At 32.8% G+C, this 17,276-nt stretch overlaps 2 long non-coding RNA genes across 3 annotated transcripts; both read right to left on the bottom strand.

Moving 5' to 3' along the window:
• Positions 1-3,340: 3,340 nt before the first annotated feature.
• LOC133784311 (uncharacterized) lies at positions 3,341-4,625 on the bottom strand. Its single transcript, XR_009871266.1, has 2 exons — positions 4,340-4,625; positions 3,341-3,413 (listed from the first exon to the last, which is right to left on the bottom strand). It is a non-coding gene; the product is annotated as an uncharacterized LOC133784311 (long non-coding RNA).
• Positions 4,626-10,606: 5,981 nt separating this feature from the next.
• On the bottom strand, positions 10,607-13,512 carry LOC133784309 (uncharacterized). 2 transcript variants are annotated; one of them, XR_009871264.1, is made up of 4 exons: positions 13,380-13,512; positions 13,213-13,261; positions 11,201-11,639; positions 10,607-10,935 (listed from the first exon to the last, which is right to left on the bottom strand). It is a non-coding gene; the product is annotated as an uncharacterized LOC133784309 (long non-coding RNA). The 2 variants fall into 2 exon arrangements; XR_009871265.1 differs by lacking the exon at positions 11,201-11,639.
• Positions 13,513-17,276: the final 3,764 nt, after the last annotated feature.

Below are 17,276 nucleotides of genomic sequence, written 5' to 3'. Positions count from 1 at the left end.
GTCATAGATCATAAATCATAGGTCATAAGTCATAATCAACACTATAGGTCATAGGTCATAAATCATAATCATAACAATAGGTCATAATAACAAGTCAGATATAATAAAAAGATAAGTGTTTATACAGGTCATACAAACATAAACTATATCATAAACTTCATAAACTAGGTCATAATACTAAACTACCTAATTTTCCTTACCAAAAACCAGAATATTGGAGACAAGAGCGGGATTGAAACTCCTAAAACCAAACATAAAGAAACCATAAGTCCTCTAGACAAAGAAGAAGAATAGAAAATCTAAACCATCAAGATAGTAACTTACCAAAGACCTTTAGTTTCAAAGAAATTAAACACCTAACCAAAAGTCATATCACAAGTTAGGATTTGAAGAAAAATGAAAGAATAATAGAAATATAGTGCACTAAAACTGAACATAAAGAATTGTAAAGAATGCCCTAAACTAATACTTAATAAAACATTCACATAACATTGTTTCATAAAAGAAAACCACTTATTATAAAGGTCTCAGTGGGGACTTGCTTAAAACCATGCAAGTTGGGCCCATTAGTTTTGAAAAGAAAACATGAGTTTTTATGCAAAGTTCAAAAGGAACAAAAATTAAATAATTAAGTCCCACTGATAATTTAGAAAGTCTCTTAAAGCATAACATAATTAAAGAAAAATGGCGTCTTTAAAGTGATCGTTTATTCCGTCCATAGGATACCCCACGCCATACACCCTACGACGATAGAACTCCTCACGTCACCACGTGTGCCATACACTACTACAAAAAAGGTTTTTTAGGACTAGCATTGCGAGTCCTAAAAAATTTTTTAGGACTCGCGGGGCGCGAGTCCTCTATTTGAGAGCCTTAAAAACTAAGGTTTTTTAGGACTCTCAATGCGAGTCCTAAAAAACTGTTTTTAGGACTCGCTTTGCGAGTCCTTAAAGAATGTTTTTAGGACTCGCAATGCAAGTCCTAAAAAATCTGGTTGAGTGTCTTTAAGTAACTTTTTAGGACTCGCAATGCGAGTCCTGAAAAATTGTTGCGAGTCCTAAAAAATTTGGTTGAGTGCCTTTAATTAAGTTTTTAGGACTCGCTTTGCGAGTCCTAAAAGAATGTTTTTAGGACTCGCAATGCAAGTCCTAAAAAATCTGGTTGAGTGTCTTTAAGTAACTTTTTAGGACTCGCAACGCGAGTCCTAAAAAAATGTTTTTAGGACTCGCAATGCGAGTCCTGAAAAATCTTTGCGAGTCCTAAAAAATCTAGTTGAGTACCTTTAAGTAACTTTTTAGGACTCGCAACGCGAGTCCTAAAAAAATGTTTTTAGGACTCGCAATACTAGTCCTAAAAAATCGGATTGAGTGCCTTTAAGTAATTTTTTAGGACTCGCTTTGCATGACCTTAAAAGTAATTTTTTTTTTAAAAAAATACAGCTACAATTTTAATTTTGATTTAAAAATATATATATCCATTTGAGTGTCGAATATGTATCAAAAGAATTTGAAAAGAAAATACTAAAAAAATGGCAAAAAATTTTACGAAATAAATTTAAAATTTCTAAACATGTATTGTAATTAGCTAGCTATAACATCATTCATTTTGCTCTAACCAAATGTAAAAATAACATTGCCCATTCTTCTCTAACTTCATCAATTTCTTGAGTAGTATATGGCTTGTCGAAGGTGAACTGAAAAAAAAGAAAAAAAAAAAATTTAATTATAATTATATTAGTGGTAATAAATTCAAATCATATATAGCCATGGTCATTTCAACCACTCATATATCATAGTTCCCCTCAATGTTTCTTATCAAGTAAAGCAAATTTGACTAAAATGTAAAGAACATCAAAATAAGAAATTCTCAAGTTCTAAAAACAAGACCCTTGTACAGCTAAGAATATCGACACTTTCTCATGACTTAAGTAGTTAGTCTTAGTTCTTTAAACTAAGGAATACATATCTGTCAGTCTCAATTTAAAAGTGCTCAAGCTAGTTAGTTTATCAAATCACATAGACATTAATAAACCAAATTACTAATCATTCATAGCACATTAGCAAATATACAATCAACTTATTCTGCTCACTAATATTTGCTCATGATCAATCAAAATACCTCACAAAATGTCTAAACCACACACAAATCATTCCTGTAATATTTGTTATAACATGAAAATTTATATATATATATATTCATATTAACAAGTGAGCCAAAATAAAGATATTTATCAATCTAAGCATAAAAAATGTCTTGAGACATATTTGAGGAAGTTTGATTAATATATATATATATATATATATTGATACCAAAACTGATGTGACAATTAAAATAGAAAAGTTCACGGACAAGATGAGTACTAAACTTCATATGATATATTAATATTTGGTTGAACATCACACAATTTGTCACGTTATCTAGAAAGTTTGGATTCTCATTTCTCATGAAACAACAAAACATAGAAATTATCATCATTTTATTCAATATGTTGTATTAGTATATTATAGGGATTAGTATATAATCAATTACTCAAAAGTGACTCACAAAAGTTAACCAATTATTAAATCTAATCTTTGATTAACGTTGTTCTAATTCAATAGGAGGGGATCCTTTAATTGTCTGAAGCAACTAATTTATTTTATTGTATAAAATAGTCATAAAAATGCAATAACCAAATTATTTATACAAAGCTGGTGATGTAGTAAAGTTGGACCATACTTTTTTTTTTTGGTATACATTTACTTGAGCCAACCATTACATAAATTTTTTGAATTAATTTACTGGACCACTCCCCTAAAAGTTCACCTATTATATTGGGACTACTTTTAAAATGCTTTTAACCAATATTATTATTGACATGGTTGAATATTGTTTTAATTACACAAATCCAACTTAATAAATAAAGTAATTGTTTTGGGACCAATGTTTGGTAACAGACGAGGCAAAAGTACATCAAAATTATTTGAGACATATCTAGAGACCAAAGCTAAATTAGGCCAGGCAAATAGCTGCTATTATGGAAGTCAAATTAAGGTGCTACAAAGACCAGTCAACTGAGATATTAATGTAAATTTTAAAAAAGAAATATTATTGATATTATATATTAGCATACATACATTAATTGCTTTCCAAAGACAAAAATAAAAGACTACTCAAGACGAAAGTGAGAATGAGACCAACATCTCTTGCTTGAAGGAGAAAGGGGAGCTTGTTATAGTATAAGAGATTATATTATATAATATAGTTTATTATTAGTTCCATAAACTTCCATAATTGAATAATATCTAAAACTGGCTTTGATAATCCAAAATCAGAAGAGAGTAGAAAGAAACAAAGTGAAAACCTTTAGTTGTGAAAGCCCTTTTTCAACTCTCTTTTTATTGACTGAAACTCCACCTGGTAAAGTCTCCTTACTGCCATAACCAAAATCAGTCAAACTTTTCTTCTTCTGGCTCATTAATCAAACAAAATTCAACTAATCCACTTGAAAAACCAGTTTAATGGCCAGATCATAATACTTATCATCATGTATAAATTTCAATGAAATGTCCCAAAAAAGAAGTTAATCCAAAACTAACCTGACCACTATAGCTTCCAAATTTTCATCAACTATAGAAGGGCCATAAGGGTCCATGATTGGCTCAGCTTGCACAGTGAGCTCTGGTTTTATAGACTATCACCCCATTTATATGAATATATATATATATAGAATCTGAATAACATTGGTCTACTTTCTGAAGTTGCAAAATTTATTCACTGCTTACCAATTTACGCAAATATATTTAAACTTCGTCAAACAATGGAATAAATTATAAATGCTATTTTCGTTACTTGAATGGTCAGGCAGAAAGAATGCATCAGAAAAACAAAATAAATGAAATAAACGGATCCCGTGATACACCCCGATGAACAATAAAATAAAATCACGAGCTTTCTTTTATTTGATATCACCCAATGAACAGAAAAAAAAACATATGTACAAAAAAATCCAGACAAATCAACAACACTCAAATTGGTCAGAAAAACCAGACCCGGATACACACAATCTACAATAGAATGAAAGCACAAACTAAAATAATATGGTTCGAAGTTCAAACAAACGAGGCAATGACTCAATGATCTTTATAAAATATGTAAATACATAAATACAATTAACCAGCATGCATCATATCCAGAAAGAAATGAGAAAATAAAAGTTGACAGACTTGATTTTTCTTTCATTTTCATCATTTCTACTAATATTGAACAACTCCACTTGGCTTAGATATCAAGAACTTAGGTTGATTTTTTTTCCTTTTTATTATTATTATTGGCAATGGAAATTATTATTGATTAATACCTTCGGCCTGTGCTCTTCGCTCCGTGCGAATCGTCCCTTCTGCCTGTGCTATTCGGTCGGCGACGGTGGCGGTGCGGCTACAATCGGCTGGCTGAGGTAGAGGCGGCGACGGAGAGATCGAGAGGGAGGGTGAGGGTGCGGCGACAGAGAGATCGAGGGTGAGGGGTGCGTCGACGGAGAGATCGAGAGTGAGGGTGAGGGTCTGCGGCTACAATCCATTAGTGGTATATTAGGGATTAGATTTCTAATATATAAATTCTATTTTAGTTAACATAATTTTTTTTATTTAAATTAAAAATATCTTGGCTGAGACTAAAATAAATCCCTTTTATCCTATATTTTCGAAAGAAAGAGTGTTTTTATGCTTCTTTACAAAATATTTTAAGGACTTGTTTTGAGAGTCTTTAATACTTTTTTAGGACTCGCAAAGCGAGTCTTTAAAAGTCACAATTACTAATTTTTCAGCCAATGTGTTTTTAGGACTCGCCAATGTGTTTTTAGGACTCGCAAAGCGAGTCCTTAAAGAGTATTAAGGACTCCCAAAGCAAGTCCTTAAAATTGTTAAGTAAAACACTCATTTTTTAGCCCATAGTTTTTTAGGACTCGCATATTTTTTTAGGACACTCATTGCGAGTCCTATATTATGTTTTTTCAGGACTCTCAATGAGTGTCCTAAAAACTCCATAAATATTTTTAAGGACTTGCATTTATGTGCATGTCCTAAAAAAGTGTCCCGTAAAGGGTATTTTGTAGTAGTGATAGAGAAATCTTATTTGCTACCTGGAAGGGAAAGTAAGGGGGTGAGCTAAAAGCCCAGTAAGGAAGTACAAACAATAAGCAAGTAAGGATACAACAAATACAAACACTATTGTTCATCTTAAACATCATGACATCATAGCATATCATAACATTATCGTAACATAACATCATAGCATATCATAACATTATCGTAACATATCATCATAGCATATCATAACATTATCGTAACATATCATCATAGCATATCATAACATTATCGTAACATAACATCATAGCATATCATAACATTATCGTAACATAACATCATAGGATATTCATACAACATTCATGGTGAACATGGCCCGCTAACTTGTCCATGTCACCCTGTGAGGTAAACAAGAGTCTCTATGTCCTAAATGTTTGATTTTTTTTTTAAAAAAAAACACCTCCTGGACTTTTTAGGACACTCATTGCGAGTCCTTAAAGAATTTTTTTAGGACACGTGGTGCAAGTCCTAAAAACTTATGTGTGTCCTAAAAGTTTGATTTTTTTTTAACAAAAGTTCCTGGACTTTTTAGGACACTCATTGAGAGTCCTTAAAAAAACATTTTAGGACTCGTAATGAGTGTCCTAAAAAAATTTGTGGGTCTTAAAAAACCTAAATAGAAAATTTAAGAGTTGTCATTTAATTAATTATTTATTGGGAAATAATTAATAAGAAATAATTATTATGTGTTGGGAAATAATATTTAACAATATGTTTTTTTTTTACATTTCATTTTTATTTTTTAAATGTTATATCATATATATAATACCTAAACCTAATAACCTAATAGATCTGCCGCCTCCTTCCTTCTTCTTCAACAGAAAGAACTCAGCCCTTAGCCACTCTCATCAACAGCTGCGGATCACGACACCCTTAGCCACTCATCATCAATAGTTGCGGACGACGACCAACGGTGGCGCAAATCTTCGAGCTGGGTGGTTCTCGGCGATGGCGGCGGATTCAAGCGACGCAGGGGCAAGAACTTTCGGGCTGGGTGGTTCTCGGCAACGACTACGACTTTGAGCGACACAGAGGCGACGACTTCAAGCTTCGGTCGACGCATGCTCGGTCTAGGTGGTTCTTCTCGTCGACGGCTTCTGGCGACGTAGGGGCTCATCGGTGCAAGGCTTCTGGCTAGGGCTCTACGTCGACAGCGATTAGTGGTTCTCGGCGCCTCCGTCCACCACGGTAGTTATTTCTGAATGTTATATATATATATTGATTTAATATTTATTTAATATATAAATGTTATTTCTGAATTATATATATATTGATTTGAATTTTATTTTGGGTATGTTTTTAGTGTATAGATAATAATTTCAGATTATCAATTTATTTTATTTTGGGTATGTTTTTAGTGTATAGATTAATATTTCAGATTATCAATTTATTTTATTTTGGGTATGTTTTTAGGGTATATTAATAGTTTAGGTAATTTGTGTTTCATTTTCAAATTAGTTAATGTTTAACTAATATGTTGTGTTTGTTGCTGGACTGTCTGATTTTGTTTATATGTTGTGTTTGTAGGATTTTAAAATTTGGGGATGTCCGATTTGCAGTTGTTATGCCGCCAGTTTTTCTAAGAAAATTTATGGACTCATGTAGATTTAATTATATAAAATTATTATTTATCTTCAGAATTAATTAGAATGGTTGTTAATTGTTGTGTCTCATTGAAAATAATGTACAAATTTTGTTATTTTAATTTATAAGTTTTCAGATTTGTATATAAATGTTTCATTTAAAAAGTTATTTTTAATTTAAAATAAAAATAAATTATTTTTAAAAAACTAAAAATAAAATTTTTCAAGACTAGCAATGCGAGTCATAAAAATTTAATTAAAGGCACTCAACTAGATTTTTTAGGACTCGCATTGCGAGTCCTAAAAACATTATTTTAGGACTTGCAAAGCGAGTCCTAAAAACTTAATTAAAGGCACTCAACCAGATTTTTTAGGACTCGCATTGCGAGTCCTAAAAAACCTTAGTTTTTAAGGCTCTCAAATAGAAGACTTGCGCCCCGCGAGTCCTATAAAAAATTTTAGGACTCGCAATGCTAGTCCTAAAAAACCCTTTTTGTAGTAGTGATATCACCCCTACCTATGCCCCAAGGTCCGTGGTTTCATTCGTGCAATGTCGATGTGTTTTCCGTATCAATCATAGGCGACATATCGATCCCTATAGCTTTGATATATCGACATATGATGATATTTTAGAAACGTTTTTGCACTCTTCAACATAATTTGAAATTGATTAAAACTACTTTGACTGAGTAAAGCATGATCCTAACAGTTGCTAGAAGATTCTAGAGCTTCAAGATCTTTCTTTTAATTAATTTAATCATCCAAAATACTTAAATCCTTAATAACCATATATGTGACAAGTGTCACATTCTTAATTATTCTTTCTAAACCTTAGGTTATAATAAATAATATTTCTAGGACCAGCTATATTAATCAAACCTTATGTTAAAATTATTATTTCTAAACCATATGTTAAACTTATAAATTCCATAACTATTTCTACGAGTTTCCAACTAAATCCCGGCTTTGACCAATATCCACAAAAACTAAAATTCTACAGCTACTACTACTACTTACATTAATGTTTATTAAAGTATCAATGGCACTGATTGATGAATTGTTATTAGAAAGGTTAACGGACTTTGACTAAGCTCTAATTATGAATAATTAGAGGAGGGTCAGAACTCATGCAATTATTATATCAATAGGTAGCCATGTAAGTTACAATTTTTAATAATATAAGATTGTGTGTTCTGAGAGTGCTACAATGATTTTTTGCCTATGACTTTTTCCTTATAAGGTGCAATTTATGAAAGAAAACATAGACCTAATTTTTGATATCTTTGAGTCCTAGGAATATGGCTTTTGGTATTGATAGCGATACATGAACATAGAGCGCTCAATTTCTATTGAAAATAGAAATATTATTTGTATATAACTTACATTAATGTTTATTAAAGTGTTCAGGGCGCTGATTGATGAATTGTAAGTAGAAAGGTTAACAGACTTTGACTTAGCTCTAATTATGAATAATTAGTGGATAATGTTGATATTAATTTAGAAAATCAGGGACGTAGGGGAAGGGGGTGGTAATTTTAAAAATACCATTAAACCGAGCAAGGATCAATACATATACTTATACATTAAATCAATACACGAAATAAGAACAAAATAATACCTCTTGTAGCCTATCAAGATTCCATGAGTCTTTTCGTATAATCAAACGATCTTCCTATCCACGCGAAGACTCACACCAAAGTCTTGGGCACGTGAGATTCACTGGTTTGATTATTTAGGCTCTTTAGATGTTCTCAATGTTAGGAAAACTTATACAAGATCTTTATTTATTTTAATGTAGAACTAATATTAAAGAAATTAATATGAGTTAACCTAGAACATGTTTCTAAAATTGAATTCAAAGATAAACAAAGATAAGAATACTTACAGTATACGCAGAGGAATGAAAGAGTCATTCCTTCAGTTTCTCTAACTCTTGTATCCTTTCTGTCGCAGAGTATTATCAAGAAACTGAACTGTTCTTCTTATTTCTTCACAGTCTTCCAATGTATCCTTAGAATCACCTAGACTAGTGTGGGAAATTCTCAACACGTGAGATAGATACAGAGAGAAGAAGAGAAAAGAATAATAAAAGGCTTAGAAAATGACTCGTGTTTAGAGAGAATCTAAAACTATCAGAAAACCAGTGACTAAACTTATGTTTTGACTTCTCTCTAAGCACTCCTTTTACAGACTCAATTAGAAAATTTAATTTAATCAAAAAATCAATAAAATAATAGCCAATATGAAGCCCTAGGTTGAAATTATCATGGGCTTTAGGCCCGTGAAATTTCCCATTTGATTATATGCCCATTGGATCAAGGCCTATATTATTTTCTATTGATTTAATTATTTAAATCATTTATCAAATTAATTATTTATAATTTGAACCTTGATTTAAACTTATTTATTAATTTAGATACCAATTTATCTTAATTAATAAATCTGCCCTAATTTCACTTTTCTTCTCTAAATTACATAACTCTGTGAAACTATCCAAAATTGACCTGGTCAACTTTGATAATTCTAATTGATAATTAAATTAATTAATTGAGACTATCCAGATGATTTTATCGAAGGTACAATGGGGACCATGGGCCTATGAAATCAAGCTCCAATAAGTTATCATAAATCTAACAAATAAATATACTAACTAATTAATTCCTCGTGACTCCACTATAGACTCAGAATTTCACTCTTGAATTCGTAGAACGCTCTATAAAAAAAATATAGATACGCAATTAATTATCCATTTTTACAACAACAATTGTCACTCAATCCTCTATAGATGGTCTACAATGAGATAGGACTAAAATACCGTTTTACCCCTCATTGTATTTTATCCTTAAAACACTTACTTCCTTGTAAATGATATTTCAGTAAACTAATTTAATTACTTAAATGAGATCTCTATCATTTAACACCTTGAACCAAACTAAAAGGAAACCATCGTTTCACTTCTTCATCAAAAGCTATAGATGTTTATATCTATGATTAACACTCCCACTCAATTATACTATTGAGTTCCCAAGATGTAAGTATGGGCTAGTCCGTAGGGTAAGCTGCTAACGAACAAGTCAAAGAACTCAAATAATCCAATCAGTTAGAACACTAACCACTTAGAATTGAGATTGAATTGACCTATGGTCAACTATATGATATGACTAGAATAGATAATAATGGTATGTTTACTTATCTTATCAACTATCAATATCAATCATGTCCGATGTAACAAATACATCTGCTCTTATCTACTTTGCTAATGTTCTGGAAAGAACATAAGACTGTAATGTGTAAGTAGATCATATCGTAGATTGGCAAGTCAATGTAAATCCTGTGCACTGACTAATCTTAGGACTAACTTATTTTGAACATATAATCATATTTATATTCCACTGTGATAGCGTCACTATAAATAAGATTAGCTATATGCTCAGGATTTAATAGAAGTTTATATTAAACAAATAATCATGAAAATAAACCATGTGAGCAAAGTGATTGACCAAGTCAAAAAATGATTTCTATTCTTTTATTGATAATAAATGAGATTACAAAGAATTTGAGTTTTAATTAGAGCATATAACCCCAACACTTAACACATGAGATCCAAAGAGTTTAGAGAAGAGAAGACTTTAGAGAGTGCTAGAAAAAATTTCAGACTTATAAAATTCTATTGACTTCTTCAACTTCTTAGCGTCTACTAAAGATCGCTTCTTTTTCAAAGATAATAAAATAAATTTATTTTTATTGTATTTTATTAATTCAAAACCGATTAGTTAGATTCTTTTAATTTAATTATTTATTTCATTAAAATTAATAAATAATTAAATAAACAATTCATATTTGAATTTTAAACAATTCCAAATTCAAATCATAGGGACATATTGTAAGGAAGGCCCTAGACTAGTACTTATTAAAACATTCACATATCGTTGGTTCATAAAGAAAACAACTTTTTATAAAGGTCTCAGTGGGGACTTGCTTAAAACAATGCAAGTTGGGCCCATTAGTTTAAAAAGAAAATATGAGTTTTTATGCAAAGTTCAAAAGAAACAATATTAAATAATTAAGTCCCACTGATAATTTAGAAAGTCTCTTAAAACATAACATAATTAAAATGGCGTCCTAAAGTGATCGTTTATTCTGTCCATAGGATACCCCACGCCATACACCCTACGACGATAGAACTCCTCACGTCACCACGCGTGCCACAGAGAAATCCTATTTGCTACCTGGAAGAGAAAGTAAAGGGGTGAGCTAAAAGCCCAGTAAGAAAGTACAAACAATAAGCAAGTAAGGATACAACAAATACAAACACTATCGTTCATCTTAAACATCATGACATCATAGCTTATCATAACATTATCGTAACATAACATCATAGCATATCATAACATTATCGTAACATATCATCATAGCATATCATAACATTATCGTAACATATCATCATAGCATATCATAACATTATCGTAACATAACATCATATCACATTCATACATCATTCATGATGAACATGGCCCGCTAACTTGTCCATGTCACCTTATGAGGTAAAGAAGAGTCTCTGGTCCTTGAATAACCTTGGCGCGTCCGCCCTAGGAGTTACGTCTTTATATCCTTAGTAACTCGGGTTACGTCTTTATATCCTTAGCAACCCATTTGATGTGTCGCGTTCATCAAGCTAACATCCATTCATAAACATAGGAGTTACGTCTTTATATCCTTAGAAACTCATTTGATGTGTCGCGTTCATCAGGCTAACATCCATTCATAAACATATCATATTCATACAAGCCACATATCATATCATTATGACATTCATAATTCATAACGATTCATTCATACAATAGTCTTACCATTCATATCATAAAATCATAGAATCTATCTAACTTCCTTACCTCAGGTCTGAGCTAAGTAAATTCACAACCTCTCAACAAGCCTATACCATAATCAAAACGACATTTCTTAGCTTCATTAAATTACTATTTTGCCCTTTCATACAACTCATGTGTGCATAGGCCATGCACACATAATAAGAGTTACACACAACATGCAATTATTCTTAATTACACATAAGGCCATAAAAGAATAATGCTTACTTTACCTACTTTGCATGCATGATCTTTCTATAAAAAAAAACCACATGGTTGAATAATAGTCATAATTTTGGACGTAAAAGTGGATTTGCATGTAACATGCATACGTGGGAACATTGCGTAATTGTGTTACATAAATGATGTGAGAAAAATATATATTTAAGTGTGGGAAAAATATATTTTATTTAAATTATTTAAGACTTTGTTTTATGTAACATAAATCCATATGTGACAATTAAATAATTATTTTTAAACTTTTTACACCAAACTTTCAGCCACTATTTAATTTCTTTAAAAATCACAAATAAATTGATTCTAAATATTTTTCTCAATCAATATAAAAAAAAATCATAACTTATCAAAATATGCATTCATACCATATTAAAATACCACTTTTAATATTACCATAATTTAGGGTATTAATTTTATTTCAAATACTCATCAAATTCATTTTATTGAAACACTTCACATTTTTTTACAAAAAAATTCCAGCAACCATTTTTATATTTAAAAATCACCATATTCAATTTAAAATCTCATATTTTTCTAAAAAATATAATAAAAATTCTGTAGGTATTTATTTGAGTAAAATATAATTTTATTGTGACTTAAAATACCCTTTTTAATTTCATAAAATTAACATAACATCAAGGACATTGAGTAAAATATAATTTTATTGTGACTTAAAATACCCTTTTTAATTTCATAAAATTAACATAACATCAAGGACATTACTTATGCATGCAAATCAATTTTTTTATCAAACTTTTACCCAATTATTTACAAAAAACAGCAAGCTTAATTTCTCATGAAATTCATCTTTTATCTAAAAAATTTCACATAAAATCATACATGTCCAAAATCTATTCATGCTCTTATTATATACATAATTCTAAGAATATTACTAACATATTCAATGCAATCTTATAAAATCCCATTTTTCTATTCCATTGAATCTACACATGAAATCCAACAAAAACAATAACAATGGCAATAACATACATCTTATCATATTTCTAAAATCATTATTATTTCAAAACATACAAGAAAATACACATGATTGAACTTTTTACCCCTAGGCCTAAACATTTAAGATCCACCATAAAACATCACAAAATTCCCATCTACCTTCACATAAAACCTAGTATGCATCTATCATCATTTTTTTGCGATTTTACATAAATCAATGATTTAAAATAACCATAGAAATATAAACATAAAATATAATCCTCATATAAACCCCATCAAATTCATTTTCTCAATCATTCTCATGAGCCCTTTTTAAACAAAACATATTCCCTTAAAAATACCAATCATAATCACCAATCCTAAAATAATCAAACTATTAACACCACCATCAACAACCTCAAAGATAAACCCATCAAAACCAATAGATAGGCTAAGAAAAACCATTACCTCTCTTGATTGTTGAATCAAGAACACTCTAGCAAGAAAACCTTGTCACCTATAGAGGATTTCCAAACACCATACATCCAAAGAAAGAAACCACAAAATCATCCTTAGATTAGAGAAGAGGAGAAGATACAAATGCACATATGTGAAACTAGTAGATGGATTCTTACCTAGGGTTCGAAACCCTCTTCTCCTTCTCCTTCTCTTTCTTTTCTTCTTCTTCTCTAGAAAAATATGGCAGCCTTCCTTTCTCTCTCTCTAGCTCGCCTCCCTCTCTCTCTACCCTCTCTAGATGGATGGCTGTGGTATAGAGAAGAGATGAGCAAAAATGTTGTCTAGGGTTCTAAGGTTTCATTTATAGTGTCTAGGTTTTTATTTTTTCTAAAATAATAAAAGTTAATTTCTTATAAATTTATTTAATTCTAAAATTTAATTAATTAAATAAATACATTTTTATTTACCCAAAAAGGCAGCTGCAATTGTCCACCCCCCCTTTCCTTCCTTGGATTTCTACACTAATAAGGAAAATGTGATTTTCGTAGCTCTAAGGTCCTGTGACTTGGGGCTGGGTTTTGACCCATTTTAGTTGCGTTTCATGAAAAGTTCTATTTCATAAAAAATGTAGATAATTTCATTAGTTTTCTATCGGTACCATTTATGTCTAAATCAGATATCTACAGCCCATTTAATACCCATTTTACTGAGGCTGGGTCTAAGGTTACGGGAATTCAAAAATTACAACTCTATCCTTTCTCCTTACCATTTGTTTCCCAATATTTTTCTTGTGTGAACACAAGCCTCTTTATTTGCCTTTCTTTTTATTTTCTTTTTAAATCCCTTAATTAAATAAAAATAAATAAACCAATAAAAGGAAATTAATGTGTAGAAAACTATTGCATGCACACCATGCACATGCACATACTCAATCACTAGGGTGCATCACTACCTACCATGCACCTTAGTGCATTCAACCAAATCTCACATAATCACATTTTAAAATAAAAATAAATATATATCATTTAACAAGTAATTTCACAAAAATATTCTACAAACAATTCTAACAATTAAATAAAATAACAAATAATCAAATGAAACAAACAACAACTAATAAATTAAACAACATTTAAATGAAACAATTTATCACACTTAACACTTAAATAAAATAAAACACAAAAATTTTAATAAACTAAAAAAAAATTTGGTGCACTACAATATACCCTCCTTAAAAGGAATTTCGTCCCGAAATTCTTTCTTACCAAATAATTCAGGGTATCTTGCTTTCATGTCTTCCTCCAACTCCCATGTTGCTTCTCGTTCCGTACTATTCTTCCTCAGGACCTTAACTAGTGGAATCCTTTTGGATCTCAATTCCTTGTTTCCCTTTTCAATAATGCACTAAGGCTATTCATCATAACTCAGGTCCTGCTTCAGCTGTAACGGCTCGTAACTCAACACATGAGAGGGGTCTGACACATACTTACGCAACATCGAGATGTGAAAGACGTTATGCGTTTCAGCTAATGCTGGGGGCAGTGCCAAACGGTACGCAACTTGCCCTACTCTGTCCAATATCTCAAATGGACCAATATATCTAGGGCTTAACTTCCCTTTCTTTCCAAAACGCATCACACCTTTCATCGGCGAGACTTTCAAGAAAACAAACTCGCCCACTGAAAACTCGATGTCCCTTCTCTTGAGGTCAGCGTAGCTCTTTTGTCTACTTTGCGTAGTAAGCATCCTTTGGCGAATATTTTCTATCGCCTCACTGGCATCCCTAACTGCTTCAGGCCCTAAAATCTGCTTCTCCCCAACTTAATCCTAGTGCATAGGAGATCTACATTTATGCCCATAAAGCATCTCATAGGGAGCCATCCCTATGGTAGATTGGTAACTGTTATTGTACGAGAACTCCATTAGAGGTAGATATCGGTTCCAAGACTCTGAAAAGTCCAAAGCACAGCACCTCAACATGTCCTCTAAAATCTGAATGGTCCTCTCAGACTGGCCATCGGTCTGAGGATGAAATGCAGTGCTAAACTTTAGTCTCGATCCCATAGCTCTTTGTAGCCCTTTCCAAAAGTTCGATGTGAAAACTGACCCTCGATCAGAAATTATCGACTTTGGCACCCCATGAAGTCTCACTATCTCACTAACATACAAGTCAGCGTATTGATCCGCTGAGTATGTGGTCTCAACTGCCAGAAAATGGGCAGACTTAGTGAGTCTATCTACTATCACCCACACTAAGTCGTGCTGCTTGGTGGTTCTAGGCAACCCTACAACAAAATCCATCGTGATATCCTCCCATTTCCATTCAGGAATGTAGAGCGGTTGAAGCAACCCTGCTGGCCTCTGGTGTTCCGCTTTGACTTGCTGGCATGTAGAACATCTAGCAACAAACTCAGCAATGTCCCTCTTCATTCCATGCCACCAATACAATGCCTTAAGGTCTTGGTACATTTTTGTGGACCCTGGGTGCAAGGAATAAGGCGTTGTGTGCGCTTCTTTCATGATACTTTCCTTAATTTCAGCATTGTCAAGCATGCAAATCCTATCCTTGTATCTTAGCAATCCACCATTAGACATTGTGAAATCGCTGCTGCCACCTTTCTGTACCAAAGCCTCTTGTTTCACCAAGGCTTCATCCAATTTCTGTCCTTCTTGGATTTGTTCTAGTAGAGAGGATTGCAATGTGAGGTTCGCCAAACTTCCCATCACAATTTCGATGCCGGCATTTATGATCTCTTTATGAAGAGGCATCTCTATTGTATGTAATGTTGAGACACTCCCATGTCCCCGCTTGCTCAAAGCATCAGCAACGACGTTAGCCTTGCCTGGGTGGTATAGAACTCATAGCCGTAGTCCTTTACTAATTCCAACCACCTTCGCTGCCTCATGTTTAGTTCCTTTTGTGTGAAAAAGTATTTCAGACTTTTGTGGTTGGTGTATATCTCACACTTATCTCTGTACAGGTGATGTCTCCATATCTTGAGTGCGAACACTACAGCTGCCAATTCAAGGTCATGAGTGGGATACCGCTGCTCATAATCCTTGAGTTGTCTGGAAGCATAAGCTACCACCTTCCCTTCTTGCATCAATACGCATCCCAAGTTGTTCTTTGATGCATCACAGTACACCACAAATTTTCCGCCCTCAGTGGGAACACAAAGGATAGGCACGGAAATCAACTTATCCTTCATGGTCTGAAAACTCTCTTCACTTTTTTCTGTCCATGCGAACATCTGATGTTTCCGCGTTAAGTTGGTCAACAGGGTAGCGATCTTTGAGAAACCCTCGACAAACTTCCTATAATAAATCGCCAACCCTAAGAAACTCCGTACTTCTGAGGCATTATTTGGCTGGGGCCAATCTCTAATGGCCTCGATCTTCGATGGGTCTACTGCAATCCCATCCTTAGAGACTATGTGCCTTAAGAAGGTTACCTATTCCAGCCAAAAGTCGCATTTAGAGAACTTGGCGTATAACCGATGTTCCCATAATCTGTTCAGAGTCAATCTTAAATGCTCTTCGTGCTCCTCCTTGGTCTTTGAGTTGATGAGGATATCATCAATGAACACTACTACGAACTTGTCTAAGAAATCCTTAAATACCCTATTCATCATATCCATAAAGGCTGCTGGGGCATTGGTGAGTCCAAAGGACATCACTAAGAATTCATAGTGCCCATAGCGAGTTCTGAAGGCCGTTTTTGGAATGTCTCCCTCTTTCACTTTCAATTGATGGTACCCAGATCGCAGATCAATCTTCGAGAACACTGAAGCCCCTTGTAGCTGATCAAAAAGGTCGTCTATCCTAGGCAAAGGATACTTATTCTTAATGGTGACCTTATTGAGTTCTCGGTAATCAATGAACATTCTCATACTCCCGTCCTTCTTTTTCACAAATAAGACTGGTGCTCCCCATGGCGAATAGCTAGGTCTTATGAACCCCTTATCCAACAACTCTTGTCACTGGTTCTTAAGTTCCTTTAACTCTGCAGGTGACATTCATTAGGGTGCTTTAGAGATCGGTGTTGTTTCTGGTGAAACCTTGACTACAAACTCGAT

The sequence above is a fragment of the Humulus lupulus genome, chromosome 6 (assembly GCF_963169125.1).
Source record: "Humulus lupulus chromosome 6, drHumLupu1.1, whole genome shotgun sequence".
Classification (NCBI taxonomy): domain Eukaryota; kingdom Viridiplantae; phylum Streptophyta; class Magnoliopsida; order Rosales; family Cannabaceae; genus Humulus; species Humulus lupulus.
The sequence above is the reverse complement of the archived record's forward strand: the minus strand, read 5'-3'. Positions and strand labels throughout refer to the sequence as shown.